Source organism: Ctenopharyngodon idella, chromosome 12 (assembly GCF_019924925.1).
Source record: "Ctenopharyngodon idella isolate HZGC_01 chromosome 12, HZGC01, whole genome shotgun sequence".
NCBI classification, from domain to species: Eukaryota; Metazoa; Chordata; class Actinopteri; order Cypriniformes; family Xenocyprididae; genus Ctenopharyngodon; species Ctenopharyngodon idella.
The window spans coordinates 2,740,984-2,755,665 of record NC_067231.1 but is presented as its reverse complement, the minus strand read 5'-3'; the positions used below and the strand labels follow the sequence as shown (position 1 = coordinate 2,755,665).

At 36.1% G+C, this 14,682-nt stretch overlaps 1 protein-coding gene across 5 annotated transcripts in view; it reads right to left on the bottom strand.

Moving 5' to 3' along the window:
* The window catches only part of tanc2b (tetratricopeptide repeat, ankyrin repeat and coiled-coil containing 2b), a 166,651-nt gene extending 152,263 nt beyond the window's left edge, over nt 1-14,388 (bottom strand). For 3 of the 5 annotated variants that reach the window (XM_051913982.1, XM_051913983.1, XM_051913984.1), the window contains exon 1: nt 14,101-14,388. The gene's annotated coding sequence lies outside the window, so the exon portion shown is untranslated. The remainder of the gene's footprint in view (nt 1-14,100) is intronic. The other 2 variants (XM_051913985.1, XM_051913987.1) reach the window with 1 other exon arrangement.
* Nucleotides 14,389-14,682: the final 294 nt, after the last annotated feature.

Genomic DNA, 14,682 nt, shown 5'->3' with positions numbered 1-14,682 from the left:
CCTTGAATATGCAACTTGGTTTGAATAAATAAGTGTGTTGTTGATATAGCGGCAAAGTCCAATACAGCATTGGTTTCTTGCTGATATTATAAAGCAAACTGTGTTCAAAGGGCCTTTAACTCAAAAGGAAAATTAATTTACATCAGACTGAAAAAGCCCAAAATGCAGACAGACTTTGTCTCCACTTATCCTGTTTCACTAGGAAATGCATCATATTACAGAAGTAAAATGGGCTTCGACCGACTCGTTCATCATAGAAGATGCCCGCATTTAATCCTAGACTGAAACTAGACCACATCAACTCTAATGAGCTACAATGGGGCTTTTAATCATAGACTCTGTTGTGTGCAAAGCTATTTTAAACGGTTTGTTCCTTAGAGCTTGAGTGACTCATGAAGTCATTTGAAGCTCATCAGTCCATCAGAGATGACGGCAGGTCTGTAGGTGGATGAACACTAACCTGAAAACGACTGTTACCTCGGCACTCCAAAACACAGCGGCATTTATCTACATTCACCGGCATGCACACACTCAAAAACATCTCTGTTTTACATATCCACTCTAATTTTCTGTTTATGCAACCATCATCAATGTATACAAATGCAGTCGATACTGTAATTGCACCATCACACGGACAAGCACTGTAATTTCACCATCAAAAGCTGACGAGCACCTTTAAATTGGTGTCATATAACTAGATAGCAAACGTGGAGACAGACAGTCAGCCAGTGATGATAATGACTATATTCACACATAAAATATGTATGAATCAGTCCTGCTACCTAAGGGAGGCCTGGCTGTGCTCCATGTGGAGGAGGCGCAAACCACACAGGTAGAGACCCCTGCGTATTCATTATCTCCATGAATGACTCTAACTGAGACGTTACAGGGAGTAATTGCTGTGATGACACATATTGCGGTCGCCACAGAGGCAACAGAAACCAGAGCAATCAAGGACAAAAACGGAAATCACAAATATTGTACCAATAATAATAACTGCTTGGCATTCATCATAAATTTCTATTCCTTCCCACTGGCATCAAAAGAAGATTTTGTCCATCAAGGTTGATCTATGAATAATGGATTACTGTCTGTCAGATTTGATCAGCCAGTTAATAATTTTATGTTTCAATGATTATTTATTTTAACCCTATATGTAAGTAGTCTGTTACTGTTTTAAAGATCTCAGTGATTCACATTACAAGCTATCAGAATTTCATCTTACTTTTTGGCCATATAAATATCAGCATCTGCACCAAATTGCATATTTTTACATTAAAACTGTTTAATTTAACAGATTGCTTTAATTTAATTTATAAAGATTGCTTTATAAATAATCTTCCTGATCAGTTTCATCGCCTTAGCATACCAGACAGCTTAGAAGAACTCAATGTTGCAACAGAAACTATTGACTCTCTCTTTTCCAGCACATTAGACGCAGTAGCTCCTTTGCGCTTAAAAAAGATTAAGGAAATTAGTCCAACACCGTGGTACAACGAGCACACTCAGGCCCTTAAAAGAGCAGCCAGAAAAATGGAGCGCAGTTGGAAGAAAACAAAACTAGAGGTTTTTTGCATTTAGTGGAGAGAGAGAATGATTGAGTACAGAAGGGCCTTAAAAACTGCTAGATCTGCTTATTTTTCAAATCTTTTAGAAGAAAATAAACACAACCCTAGGTATTTATTTGATACAGTGGCTAAATTAACAAGAAATAAAGCTTCGACTTCTGATGTTTCCAACCAGCACAGCAGCAATGACTTTATGAACTTCTTTACTTGCAAGATTGACAATATTAGAGAGAAAATTATAACCATGCAACCGTCTACTACAGTATCGCGTCAGACAGTGCAGTGTAGTATCCCTGAGGAAAAATTCAATTCATTCACTGCTATAGGCGAGATAAATTAGAGATAAATTAACTAAATTAATAACTATTGATTCTTAACACGGAATGAATCAATACTGAATTTACTTAAGCTGGACAATGACACCATTTTCTTTAAGAGCTGCTGTGCGGCCAAAATTATATACCAGTTATCACTGTAAAGCTGTTTTGACACAATCTGCATTGTAAAAAGCGCTATATAAATAAAGGTGATTTGACTTGACTCGACTTAATTTCAAACAATTACATAATTACATTATTTAATATGTTAGGCTTTACAGGGTTAAACAGTTTTCCTTCTTTTTATTCATCATAAATAGAAATGGGTCATTGCACAATTGCAAATGGGTCATTGACAAATAAGGTTTTTTTTAAAAGTGTAAAAAAAAAACATAATGGAGATATATAATTATTTTGAAGTTTTATTAAGTGTTAACAATGAGATTATGTGGTTTTTATAATCAATTAACACTGCTTTTGTCATTTTTTACAATATGGACAAAATTTGTCACCAAAAAAGTCATTCAGTTCAACCAAAATTTCGGTTTTACCAAATGACACTTTTGGTTATACCGAATGACGATATTTTCAAACAATGCTACCAGGCTGATATCTAGCTAGCTAGCAAAAGGACAATCAAACATTTTATATTTAGTACAAGTTTTTAAAATATTACAACATTTTCCATGTTTTATAGCGGTTGTACCGAATGACTTGATGTTTCGGGACATGCGTATGAGCAAGTGAAAATATGAATTTTTCAAATAGTTAAAAGAGTGTTAGTTGCTTTGCTGGTTCTTTGCAGGTGTCTGAATGATGTCACATTCTGTCACATGATACTGACCGCATGACTTGATCCAAAATGGTCCCTTTATATTGGTTACTCCGAACATTCTTCCGGACATTCTTTCTCATAACAAAGCAACGACTTCTACACATAATTTTAATACCATTTTGCACTATGTTGATATATGATGTTATAAAATCATGCCAGAATAAAAAATACATACATTTATTACATTTTTAGTTATTTTAATCATAAATGAAATGGCTGTATTGGCCTTTGGACGGTTAAACCAAGTGACCTTTTGACACTTCAAAATCTTTAAAATACCTTTATATGTAGCAAAATATAATTAAAACCTTTGGGATTCAGTAAAAGAGATCTAGTTGTACTACCTTACATACTTTGGATGTCATATCTTTGTTTTTTATTATTTTTAAGGCCTTTGGACAAAAAAATGACCCGCATCGCTTCGCTTCAGAAGGCCTTTATTAACCCCCTGGAGCCGTATGGATTACTTTTATGATGGATGGATGAGCTTTTTTGGGCTTTAAAATATCAGTTACTATTCACTCACATTATAAAGCTTGGAAGAGCCAGGATATTATTTAATATAACTCTGATTGTGTTCGTCTGAAAGAAGAAAGTCATATACACCTAGGATGGCTTGAGGGTGAGTAAATCATGGGATAATTTTCATTTTTGGGTGAACTATCCCTTTAATGTTGGGCACTGCTGTTTGAGCTGACGCTGAAGAGTGAATGAACACCGGTAAACCGAAGCACTTTGCTATAGCGGGGTAATAAACTCAACCACACGCATCCTATATAAGATTAATCAGATATATACAACATAAAAGTAACATTACAACTTTCATCTGCACAAAAGAACACAAATGCACAAGTGAACTTAACCATGCTTGTCTGAATGTGGGATTACCATTGTGGATGCGCATAACAACAACACTAAAACACGGCCACAAGAATTTACAATATTCTATTACAACAGTGTTCGCATCATAATGTTATGTATATGACAGATTGGTGCAGCACATTTTGCACTTTACTCTATTTTCATTATCAAAGTGATTCCAGGCATCACTGCGCGCTTTCAAAGTTTCACTTTAGTTCTCTAATCTGGACGTCATGCAGTTCTAACGCTAACCAATCAGCCCTCACGTCCTCAGGCAATAACCAATCAGAAAAAGACATATATTTTTTTAAAGTCACAGCGATCATCATTTTCATGATCGAACATCGCAAACAACAAGCTTTAGGGTGGTTCAAGACCCCTCAGACAAACCCTGCTGTATTTTGGGATCATGATAGTGGGTCATGTTGCTCATGCTGCTCAGATCTATTCATTTATTAACAAATATTTTATTAACTAATTTATTTCATGCATACAGAGACTTGATTCTGTTAGCAAGGTTCAGACAGACAGATGATGAAGATCAGGATAAGTTCCAATGCAGCGTTTAATAACAATCCAACAGGCAAGCATACAAACAAGTGCTAACATATACGAGACCGGACAAACACTGACTGATGGTGATTAACTAAAAGATGAACAGCTGTGATGATGATTAGTGTCCATGGAAACTGATGAGTGGCGGGAAGCTCAACCAAAGGATCACATGCGACTGGTGAAAACGAAACTAAGAATAAACAGAACTGAATAAGTGTGACATATTCTTAAATACACATCTTCAATGATGATTATATTTTTAATTTCTCATTTTGAATATTTTTGGTGCAGGGGCATTAAGTCAAAAATGTCAGTGTGACACAACCAAGAAAAAAAAAAAGCTTCAATACAAGACTGAAATTGCTAAAAAGATCATCTGTGGTTTGGCATTAACCTACTATTGTTGAGTGTCAATCCATTAAAAAAAAAAAATAATCACACATTTTTCTGTAATAAATCATTCTTAATCACTCCTAACATTACCAACTATATTGTAATTAAATAACTGTAACGGAATATATGGCATATTCTCCACAAATGTATGTAATAGTGCACTAAATCTATTCAGAGGGTCTAAATATATACTCTTCAGCATGGACTCAATAGGAAGCATATGGATCGTAGGCAGCATATGGAACTCTGGCAAATCTGACGGGAGCTAAATAAAATATTTGCTTCTTTCTCCTTCCCACCGACTCATTTCAGCAAGAAATGAATTAGGAGCCCATGAGGCAATATTTTTGAAGCTCTTCTATTGGCTGGATCCTAACAAATCAATCCAAAGTCCCTTTTCCATTCCTTCCAACTGCCCTCAAAAAGTTGATCTATGAAAAATGAATTCATGAAAAAGGTTTCTCAACCACACACCCTAAAATGCTGGGATTAGGGATTGCCAATATATTGACTATTCAGAATACATGTGTGATGATTTTGCTAATGATGTAATTCATAGTTTGGGTCAGATCAGTAATATTCAACAATATTACTGTTGCATTGACACCATTGCATGTGAAGTGAACTGAGCTGGACGATGACATCACTGTTTTCTCCAGAGCTGCTGTATAGATAAACAAACTAAATTAATAACTAATGATTTTTACAATGGAAATGAAATCAATACTGAACTTACTAAAGCTGGACAATGACACTATTTTCTTCTAGAGCTGCTAAACAGCCAAAATTATGTTTCCTGTTATCACTGTAAAGCTGCTTTAAAACAATCTGCATTGTAAAAAAAGCGATATATAAATAAAGATGACTTGACTTGACTTTGTGGGCAATACTCAATACTCTGTCTCTCCTCTCTCAGTATATGTGCTCTGGACACTTTAACATCCTTTCTGTAATCCAGGCTCAATTGGAAAACACATATGTTTACATGCACATACATTGCAGTTGTCTGAAGCGGTCTCTTATTTTTTTATTTATTTTTTTTTTAAATGTGAATCTGTCTGTCATATTGTTATGTATAAGGATTAATGTCACCATGCCCTGAATGTCGTTATATTTGTAACACTGTGATCCTGTGAGACACGTATTTGCTTCTGTTTAAGCCGTTAGCCTGCATTATTTCAACTTAGTTTTAAAATAATCGTGTTTAAAAGAAGAATCTGTGGTGAAAAACTACATTATCCATGATTCTGTACAGAAATTCCACCAATCAGAGAGTCGAAACAACCAAAACATGGCAAAAGATCTCATCCACTCCCATGAAGCACTGTGAATTACGTAATCGAGTCGGCCTCTCTGCGCTCTTAAAATACTTAAATATTTGAAAATATATGCATATTTTGCACTACACTTAAAATAGATTATATATTCAACATTTTTAAATAAAAGATTTATATGTCTCCATCATTTTTAATTTGATTATGCTGTTCTCAACGCTTCATGGGATTGTAGTTCTTTTCATCACTAAAGCCATTAAGTACACAGTCTTGTACTTTTGTAATTGTTTCTGATTTTTAAATACTTTTTGCTTCAAACAAAGTTTGTAATGTTATGATTCTCCTCGAAGCTGGTTGGCTTGGTTCATGACTTATAGCTACTAAACAAATATTTTTTTTTGAAGAAATGAATGGGAAAAATGTGGGCGGGCATTGCTCCACTCTATTGCCATTCATGACTATATATTTAACTGACAATAATAAAAAAGCATTCTTCCTTGTGTTCATTTAGTGAAAATCAATGTGAAAACATCCCTTGATTATGTTCAATAGACCTTTAAAACTGTATTTAAGCATGAAGCATTTCTAATCTGGCAATAATGGCTGTTTGTTTGAAATGATGGTTCCTGAGTCTGAAATAAAAATTTTGAGGCATTTCAGAGCAAATACATAAATAGCTATTTATCAAAGCTGAAATAAATGGCCTTTCCTGGATGCAATCACAAAGAGCTGAAAAAATAATTATAATAATACAGTGATGAAAAAGCAAAAGAAAACAGTTTGAAATAATCAGCAAAGCTTTCTGTGAATAAATAACCGGCCAATAATAAAATCTGACAGATAGAGTAAATTTAAACTCTCAACAAATGCCACTATAAAAGTGAATTTTGAGGGGAAATGTGCTCTCACAGAAGTTGCGGCTTCCATCAACCTTACATCAATTGGAAATATCACAGTGTTATAGAATACAAATCTGACTAATGTAATACATGAGAAAAGGCAGTAAGACTTATCATCGAAATATCAAAAAGTCAAATAACCAACCTGGCCATAGAATTCGACACGCACAGGGAATTAATTTACGTGGATTGGCTACTATAGAACAATCTCCAGTCGACAATATTACAGGATTTATTCATAATGCACAGAAAGTGGTATGTGCTTGAGTGTTTATATTAAGGGCAGGTGTATGTATTTTTAGACCTCCAAAGGAACTCAAGTGAAAGAGGGTGCAGTGTTCTTGAGAACGGCCACAACCTGTCATTTAAATCCACTCACATAAACTCTTAAAAAGAACCTTTTCATTGCACAAAAAGGTCTTTATAGTGGAAAAGGGTTCTTTAGATTTTCAAAATGTTCCTCACACTATGGTTATTTTAAGAACTGTTCACTGAAAAGGGAACCAAAAATGGTTCTTCTATGGCACTGATGCGGGGAAAAAACCCGTTTGGAACCTTTATTTTTAGGAGTGTATATCAGTAAACATTACTGATTATCATGGGAAGGCAATTAAAGTGGTTAAACTTATTGTCAAAACCATCATATGTGTCAAAAATGTCACAGCTGACCATACATTTTACAAAAAAAAAAAAAGCTAGTCCAACACAAGCGCATACATATGAACATATTTACCCTTAATTATCTGCTGGGACAACAACAGCAGCTGGCTAATTGGGTTAAGAAGCAGCCATGGTAGAGGTTAAGCACTGCAGGGATTTGCTCAGTACTTACTGAAGACATCCTCACAGAAACGCACAAAATCATATAACTGAATATCTGAAAAAAAGAGCACAGAATTCTATTCAACAACAGCCGTGGCAGCTAGTTTTCCCTGAGGAGGTCAGGTACATTTGGGTTTCACAGATGTACTTTTTGATTTGAATTCTGCCTCAATGAAACACATCTGTGTTTTTCTCACACAAGCTCTGCAAACATTATGGAGCAAATTACCTATTGTTTGTCAAATAACTCAGGGGTCCTCTGAGAAATCTAATCCTGTCCGGATGGGAATGATTGTGATTGTTATTTTTGTATGCCTTTGCATCATAATGTTTCTCCTCATCTATTCTGACCTTCGTCGAACACTGTAACTAAAGTCGTCACACTGCCTGGTGCACCTTCATTATGGATGTTCTGGGTACAATAATGGTGTGTTCGGAAAGATCATGTTTACAAGTTGAACGTCACTGCAAAGTCATAATTACGAATGGGAAACTCTACATTTTTTTTAATCCCAAGGTTTCAGAGTTGGGGGCAGTCTATGCCTAAAACGATCAGTAAAACACCTAACTTCTATGTATTTTTAAGGACAATACATCTGTAAGAATGGAGCAGACCCCTTTATAGAGAGAGAACAAAGCAACCCAGACTCACTGGAAAAAAGTGCATGTGGCATTTCTGCAAAATGATATTACATTGCTTCTTGCACGCTGTGCAACACTTAAAAAAAGAAATATCCAGTGAGTGACGTTAAAAGTGTGTTTAGAAACAGATGAACGTGAATCTGGCAAAGTTTTATCTCAGCTAACAAAATTATTTTTGAAAAAAAAAATAAACATTTTGCTAATGATACCATTAAGTTATGAAAATGTTAATTTTGAATGTTCTCTAAACATTCAAAACATCCATTTTTTTATTTTAAAAACGTTTTTTTCTTCCATTCCATTTTGCAAACTTACTTTTGAATGTTCGCTGAACATTATTGAAACAAGTAACATTTAAAGGGATAGTTCACCCAAAAATGAAAACTACCCCATGATTTACTCACCCTCAAGCCATCCTAGGTGTATATGACTATCTTCTTTCAGACTAACACAATCGGCGATATATTTAAAAATGTTCTGACTCTTCCAAGCTTTATAATTGTAGTGAATGGTAGGGGTAGGGGTGGGGGGGCAGATTTTGAAGACCAAAAAAAATCATCCAGCCATCATAAAAATAATCCACACGGATCCAGGGGGTTAATAAAGGCCTTCTGAAGTGAAGCGATGCATTTTTGCAAGAAAAAAAAAACTTTATAAATTAAAATAACTAGCTTCCGGCAGACAACCGTAAGCATACTACGCAAGTCGACTTGTGCCACAAGAGTAACCCCTGATGCGATGTATGACGCAGGATGTAGGAGTATCGTAAGCTTATACACCAAATAGGGCTGGGCAACAAACTCAAGCTCCTCTTCTCTTATATCGAAATCCTCTGACATTTCTCTTTAAAAATTCTCGTTTTAGACTTTAGACTCGTGGCCGGTGTTTTGTTTTGCTCTATCCCCTGTGCTTTCACGTTCATCATTACATCATGCATCGGATCAGAGGTCACTCTTCCGCTGCAAATTGATGCATAGGGCCATCTGCCGGAAGCTATTTATTATAGTTAATAAAGTTTTAAATATGGATATTTTTCTTACAAAATCCCATCGCTTCACTTCAGAAGGCCTTTATTAACCCCCTGAAGCTGTATGGATTACTTTTATGATGGATGGATGTGCTTTTTTTTTTTTGGCTTCAAAATGTGGCCCCCTATTCACTACCATTATAAAGCTTGGAAGAGCCAGGATATTTTTAAGTATATCTCTGATTGTGTTCGTCTGAATGAAGATAGTCATATACACCTAGAATGGCTTGAGGGTGAGTAAATCATGGGATAATTTTCATTTTTGGGTGAACTAACCTATTAAAATGTTAGATGAACGTCCAATTAATATTTTTCAGAAAAATAAAACATTCCACGAACGTTGTATAGATAATGTTTTTGTGCTAATGTTTTGAGAACATTAAAAAAGACCAGATAACTTTGTATGAACAGTCTATTAATGTTACTGGAAGAACGTTTGTTCATAACTTTGAGAGAACCCTACCAGGACATTAGGAAATTAAATGTCTGGTGAGTAGCACTTAGGGTTGGGTTGGTCAATCTAACTCTTGATGGTTCAAATGTGGAGTTTCAAACAAAATTGAGGAATCTAGGGGTAATTTTAGATGCCAATTTAACGTTTGAGCCACATATCCAAAATACTGTTAAAACTTCTTTCTTCCATCTTAGAAATATTGCCAGATTGCATCCAATGCTGTCGTTTACTGTTGCTGAGAGACTGATCAACACTTTTGTGTTTTCCCGTATTGATTACTGTAATGCCTTGTTGGCTGGGGTGTCAAAAGCTACCTTAAACAAATTGCAGGTAGTGCAAAATTTGGCTGCTAGAAAGATACAAGTTCATATTACTCACGTTTTGGAGTCCTTGAACTGGCTCCCCGTTAGGTTTAGGGTTGACTTTAAAATTTTGATGCTTACCTACAGGGTCTTACATGGGTTGGCACCTCAATATTTGACCGAGCTTTTAATTCCCTACACTCCAACCCGTGACCTTCGTTCTTCTGAAACTGGTCTTTTAACTGTTCCCTTAACTCATTTAAGATTGATGGGAGATAGGGCTTTTTCTTCACTAGCTCCAAAACTTTGGAATTCTTTACCGATTGAGATAAGGCAAGCTAAATCTCTTGGCATTTTTAAATCTCAGCTTAAAACTCATTTTTTTTAGGGTAGCTTTTAATTGAATAATTGTAATTTTTCATTGTGCTTATTTTATAGTTTATTTTGTTGCTTTAATCTTTATATTGTGTGGTGTATCTTTGTTGTTTTATTTGTTTCTGTAAAGCGCTTTGAGATGTACATTTAATGGCGCTATAGAAAATAAAGGTTATTATTATTATTATTATATTAGGGTTAATAAAACCAATCGTGAGATAAAAACTTAATTTGCTGAAGCAACCGTGCCATTTTACAGTATGAGCTCTTTTATCATGGCTTGTGTTTCACCGGACTCATACCAAGTGCAATGCTGTACCAGGTGAGTTATCGAGCAAGTTTACTATGTCAGAAAAGCCAAATATATGGAGCTGATTATGTGACGCAAACAACAAAATGTATTAGTTTACAAATCATAAACTATGGGAAAAGTGTTTTGAGATCATAACATAGAATTGTGCAAGGAATCTCATGAAAATAAGTCTTTATTAATCAATAATCTGCCCCGTAATGAAAATTTGTGTGAAAAGGAATAAAAGTTATTTTGTGCTTTACTGCCACTAGTGTTTATTTCAGCTGGAAACAGCAGTGAATTGTATGTATAGATACATTTATGGAGTTTTGCAGAAGTAGTGCCTATATTGACATTTCAAATTCTGAGATGGAGTAAAATACAGTATTCTCTCTCTCTTTCTTACAAATTGAACATTACCACTCACATGTGAACACTCACACGCCTGCTGTGAAAATCAGTTTTCTCATATCCCACAGCCACGTACAGCACCGGCCTACAATGCTATCCTTCTGGCTTTCTGATTGGCTGTTTACAGAGTTCCATTTTCCTCATCACCCAGAGAAAATGACTCAGCAGAAGCCCACGGGACAGAAACCCACCTCTACTTCCGGCACATTAGGACCGTTTTCTGCTCTCATAACATCAAATGAGCCAGAATCTACAGGGAGCGAGAGCAAGCAGAACAAGCTAGATAGACCATACTAAAGAGCTGAGCAGAAGGTAAGAAAGATGTGTGAGTGAGGGCGGTCGACAGGTTTCAGTGGTCACTAGGGGTGCGAATCACAATTTGATTTCTATTGAGAGAGTAACAATACAATACCAAAACCATTCAGCCTATTAGTTCTTGGCTATAAAACATATCTGAAGGCTGTCTGAATGGTGCAAATGCTTTGCAGTGCTGCAGAAAAACCTGTTGCACAATCTACTATATGCCTTATGTTTGAGTACCTTCACTACTTTGAAAGTGTTTCTCATGACTCTTATCTATAAATGTCAAGTTTTGTACTGCTTATGTATTTCAGTTTACAGAGTTCTTATTAATTCATGTAAAATTCCAATAAAATTTCTTTGTGGATCAATCCAGCATCGTCTGAGTGGGAATTGTGAGACATTAAATCAGTTTTACTGGTCAGGCTTGACAGACTGAAACTGGTCCTTAAGGCATCACTTTAAAACAAACCTTATAAACTCTTTATTATTACTATTAATAAGATTAATGTGGCAAAACATGCCACAACGTTTATGCTGCTACCCATAAAACCCTGACAAAGAGATTGCACGCCACTTGTCCCATCTAAAATGTTGGATTGGAAAAAGAGCAGGACATGCAGGACAAGGTCTTGGCCTTTAATGTGTACTTTATCTCAGCACACCAGCTCCTGTTCAGTTCCTGTTCAACTTCCACACCAATGGAAACTGGACCAAGCATGATAAAACAGCATTATCCTTAACTACATCTAGAAACTGTCCTATACGTGCACTGAATTTTATCAACCTCATGATTAAAGGGATAGTTCACCCAAAAAATGAAAATTTTCCCATGATTTACTTTTCCTCAAGCCATCCTAGATGTCTATGACTTTCTTCTTTCAGACGAACACAATCAGAGATATATTTAAAAATAGTCCTGCAAAGGTTTATAATGGTTGTGAATGGGGGGCCGTGTTTTGAAGTCAAAAATAATGCGTCCATCCATAAAAAAAAGTAATCCATATGACTCCAGGGGGTTAATAAAGGCCTTCTGAAGTGAAGCGATGCGTTTAAAACTTTATAATTTCAAATAATTAGCTTTCGGTGGAAGACCGTACGCAGAATGCACAAGTCGATTTGCGGCGGAAGAGTATCCTTTGACCTGACACACAATATATTAACAAATGCTGAGGCGCAAAGGATAGAGCAAAACAAATCACTGGTCACGGCTTATAAGTCTAAAACAATCGCTTTTAAAGAGAAATTTCGGAGGATTTCGATATAAGAGAAGAGTAGCTTAACTTTGTTGCACAGCCCTATTTGTTTAAACCGTGAGAGGCGTCTAAGCTTACGATACTCCTACATCCATGTCATACATCGCGTCAGAGGATTACTCATTTGGTGCAAGTCGACATGCGCATTCTGCGTACGGTCGTCCGCCGGATGCTAGTTATTATAGTTAATAAAGTTTTAAATATGGATATTTTTCTTGCAAAAATGCATCGCTTCGCTTCAGAAGGCCTTTATTAACCCCCTGGAGTCATATGGATTACTTTTTTTATGGATGGATGCATTATTTTTTACTTCAAAACACGGCCCCCTATTCACAACCATTATAAACTTTGGAGGACTAAGGATTTTTTTTAAATATATCTCTGATTGTGTTCGTCTGAAAGAAGATAGTCATATACACCTGGATGGTTTGAGGGCGAGTAAATCATGGGATAATTTTCATTTTTGGGTGAACTATCCCTTTAAGCCTCTCCATTTAGAAGTGCAGAAACATCAGGAACTACAATATTTACTGTAGATGAAGCAGAAATAGTGACAGATATCTTCCACATTGTGACGTACAACCGAGTGCAATGGATAATCGAAAAATATGCTGGGCACGTAGAAAAAAATGCTACTTGATAATTATGAGGTAAAAAAATTAATATACATGGATTATTATTCTTTAGGATAGGCTAGGTATAACATGCTTTTAGAAAATAGCTATGATGTAGTCTCTAATATAATCATAAATAAGTTACATCTGTATCAACCATTATAAATTACGGGGAAGATAGTGTCAAAAACTTATTTGAAGTGTTTTCTGACAGTCTTGTTGAACATTTGCAGCTGTATTTGCTGCACTATTCATACTAACACAACCACGTGCGATTAAAATTAATCAACAGCCAGGCAATTAATTATCTATACAACCACATGGAGCACGTAATTAAGTGAGGGGATTAGAAATATGTTTTGAGCCAATGTTGATCTAGTGAGAATTCAAATGCGCTAACGGAATCCACGCGCTAATGTTTCACGTAAACCAAGTTTAAATAGTTTAACAAAAAAGCTTAGAAATCTAAAGTCAAGCATATGATATTACAAAAAAATCACTAAAAACACTACGGTGACAGTTAACAGTCGAGCGTAGCCTATATTATAAAATATTACAAAAAAAAAAACACGGTGACAGTTAACCGCCAAAATACCAATTTCAGTTATTGGTACAATAGGAAAGTTGTATTGTATTCGCGAACAAATCTTCAGAAAACGTTTGGGTGGAAACTGTTTCAAATGGATCCATGTTGATTTATTGTTGTACAACAACTGTAGAAACTGTGGTATTTGGGTAAACTTGTTACCATGGTAATTTTTGTAAAAGCTGACAAGCAAAGGAATGATTCGTCGCTGTGAAAATAGGCGCATGAAAGGCTTTATCCTGGATTACCATTTACCTTCTGGCAACACGGTGGTTAATGACACACACACACACACACCAGGCGAAGACGTAGCCTACCTTGCTTATCTTCTACTTTCCGTCCCACCTTCCTCCGCTCGCGTCGGCGCCGGTGTAACCTGAGTGATATGTTTCCTTCGGGTGCTTTTTCTCATGACAGCCCTCCACCAGCCACAAAATACGCGTTCCTGTCCCTTCCGCGGGTACTTGGGCTGAACATTGTCTGGTTTGTCCGCTCTACAGAGCAATAACGCCGCTGAGGACTAGTCGAGAATCAAAAGAAAGCGATGCACCACTACTGCAGTGTGAATGCGATGCAAGCCTGAATGTGGCACAGACAGCAGCACAACCTCTGCCTTGACCAACTGTAATGTCATGTATTATTCATAACCATGGGAGGGACTATCGTCCGAACTGCTCGTTATCATGCAAGAGGTGGTGCAAGGTCGACGTTAATCAAAAGATCATTTGACCCTGAGAGGAGCTGTACTCACTGAGAGTCCAGTTTCAAGACATCAAGTGAAAATAGCCTTCTAAACTAAAATATAACAAATTAATGTAAATAAATAAATAGTTTGGGATCGATAAGCTTTTTTTGTTTTGTCCAAACTTGCCATGGCTGCATTTATTTCACCAAAAATA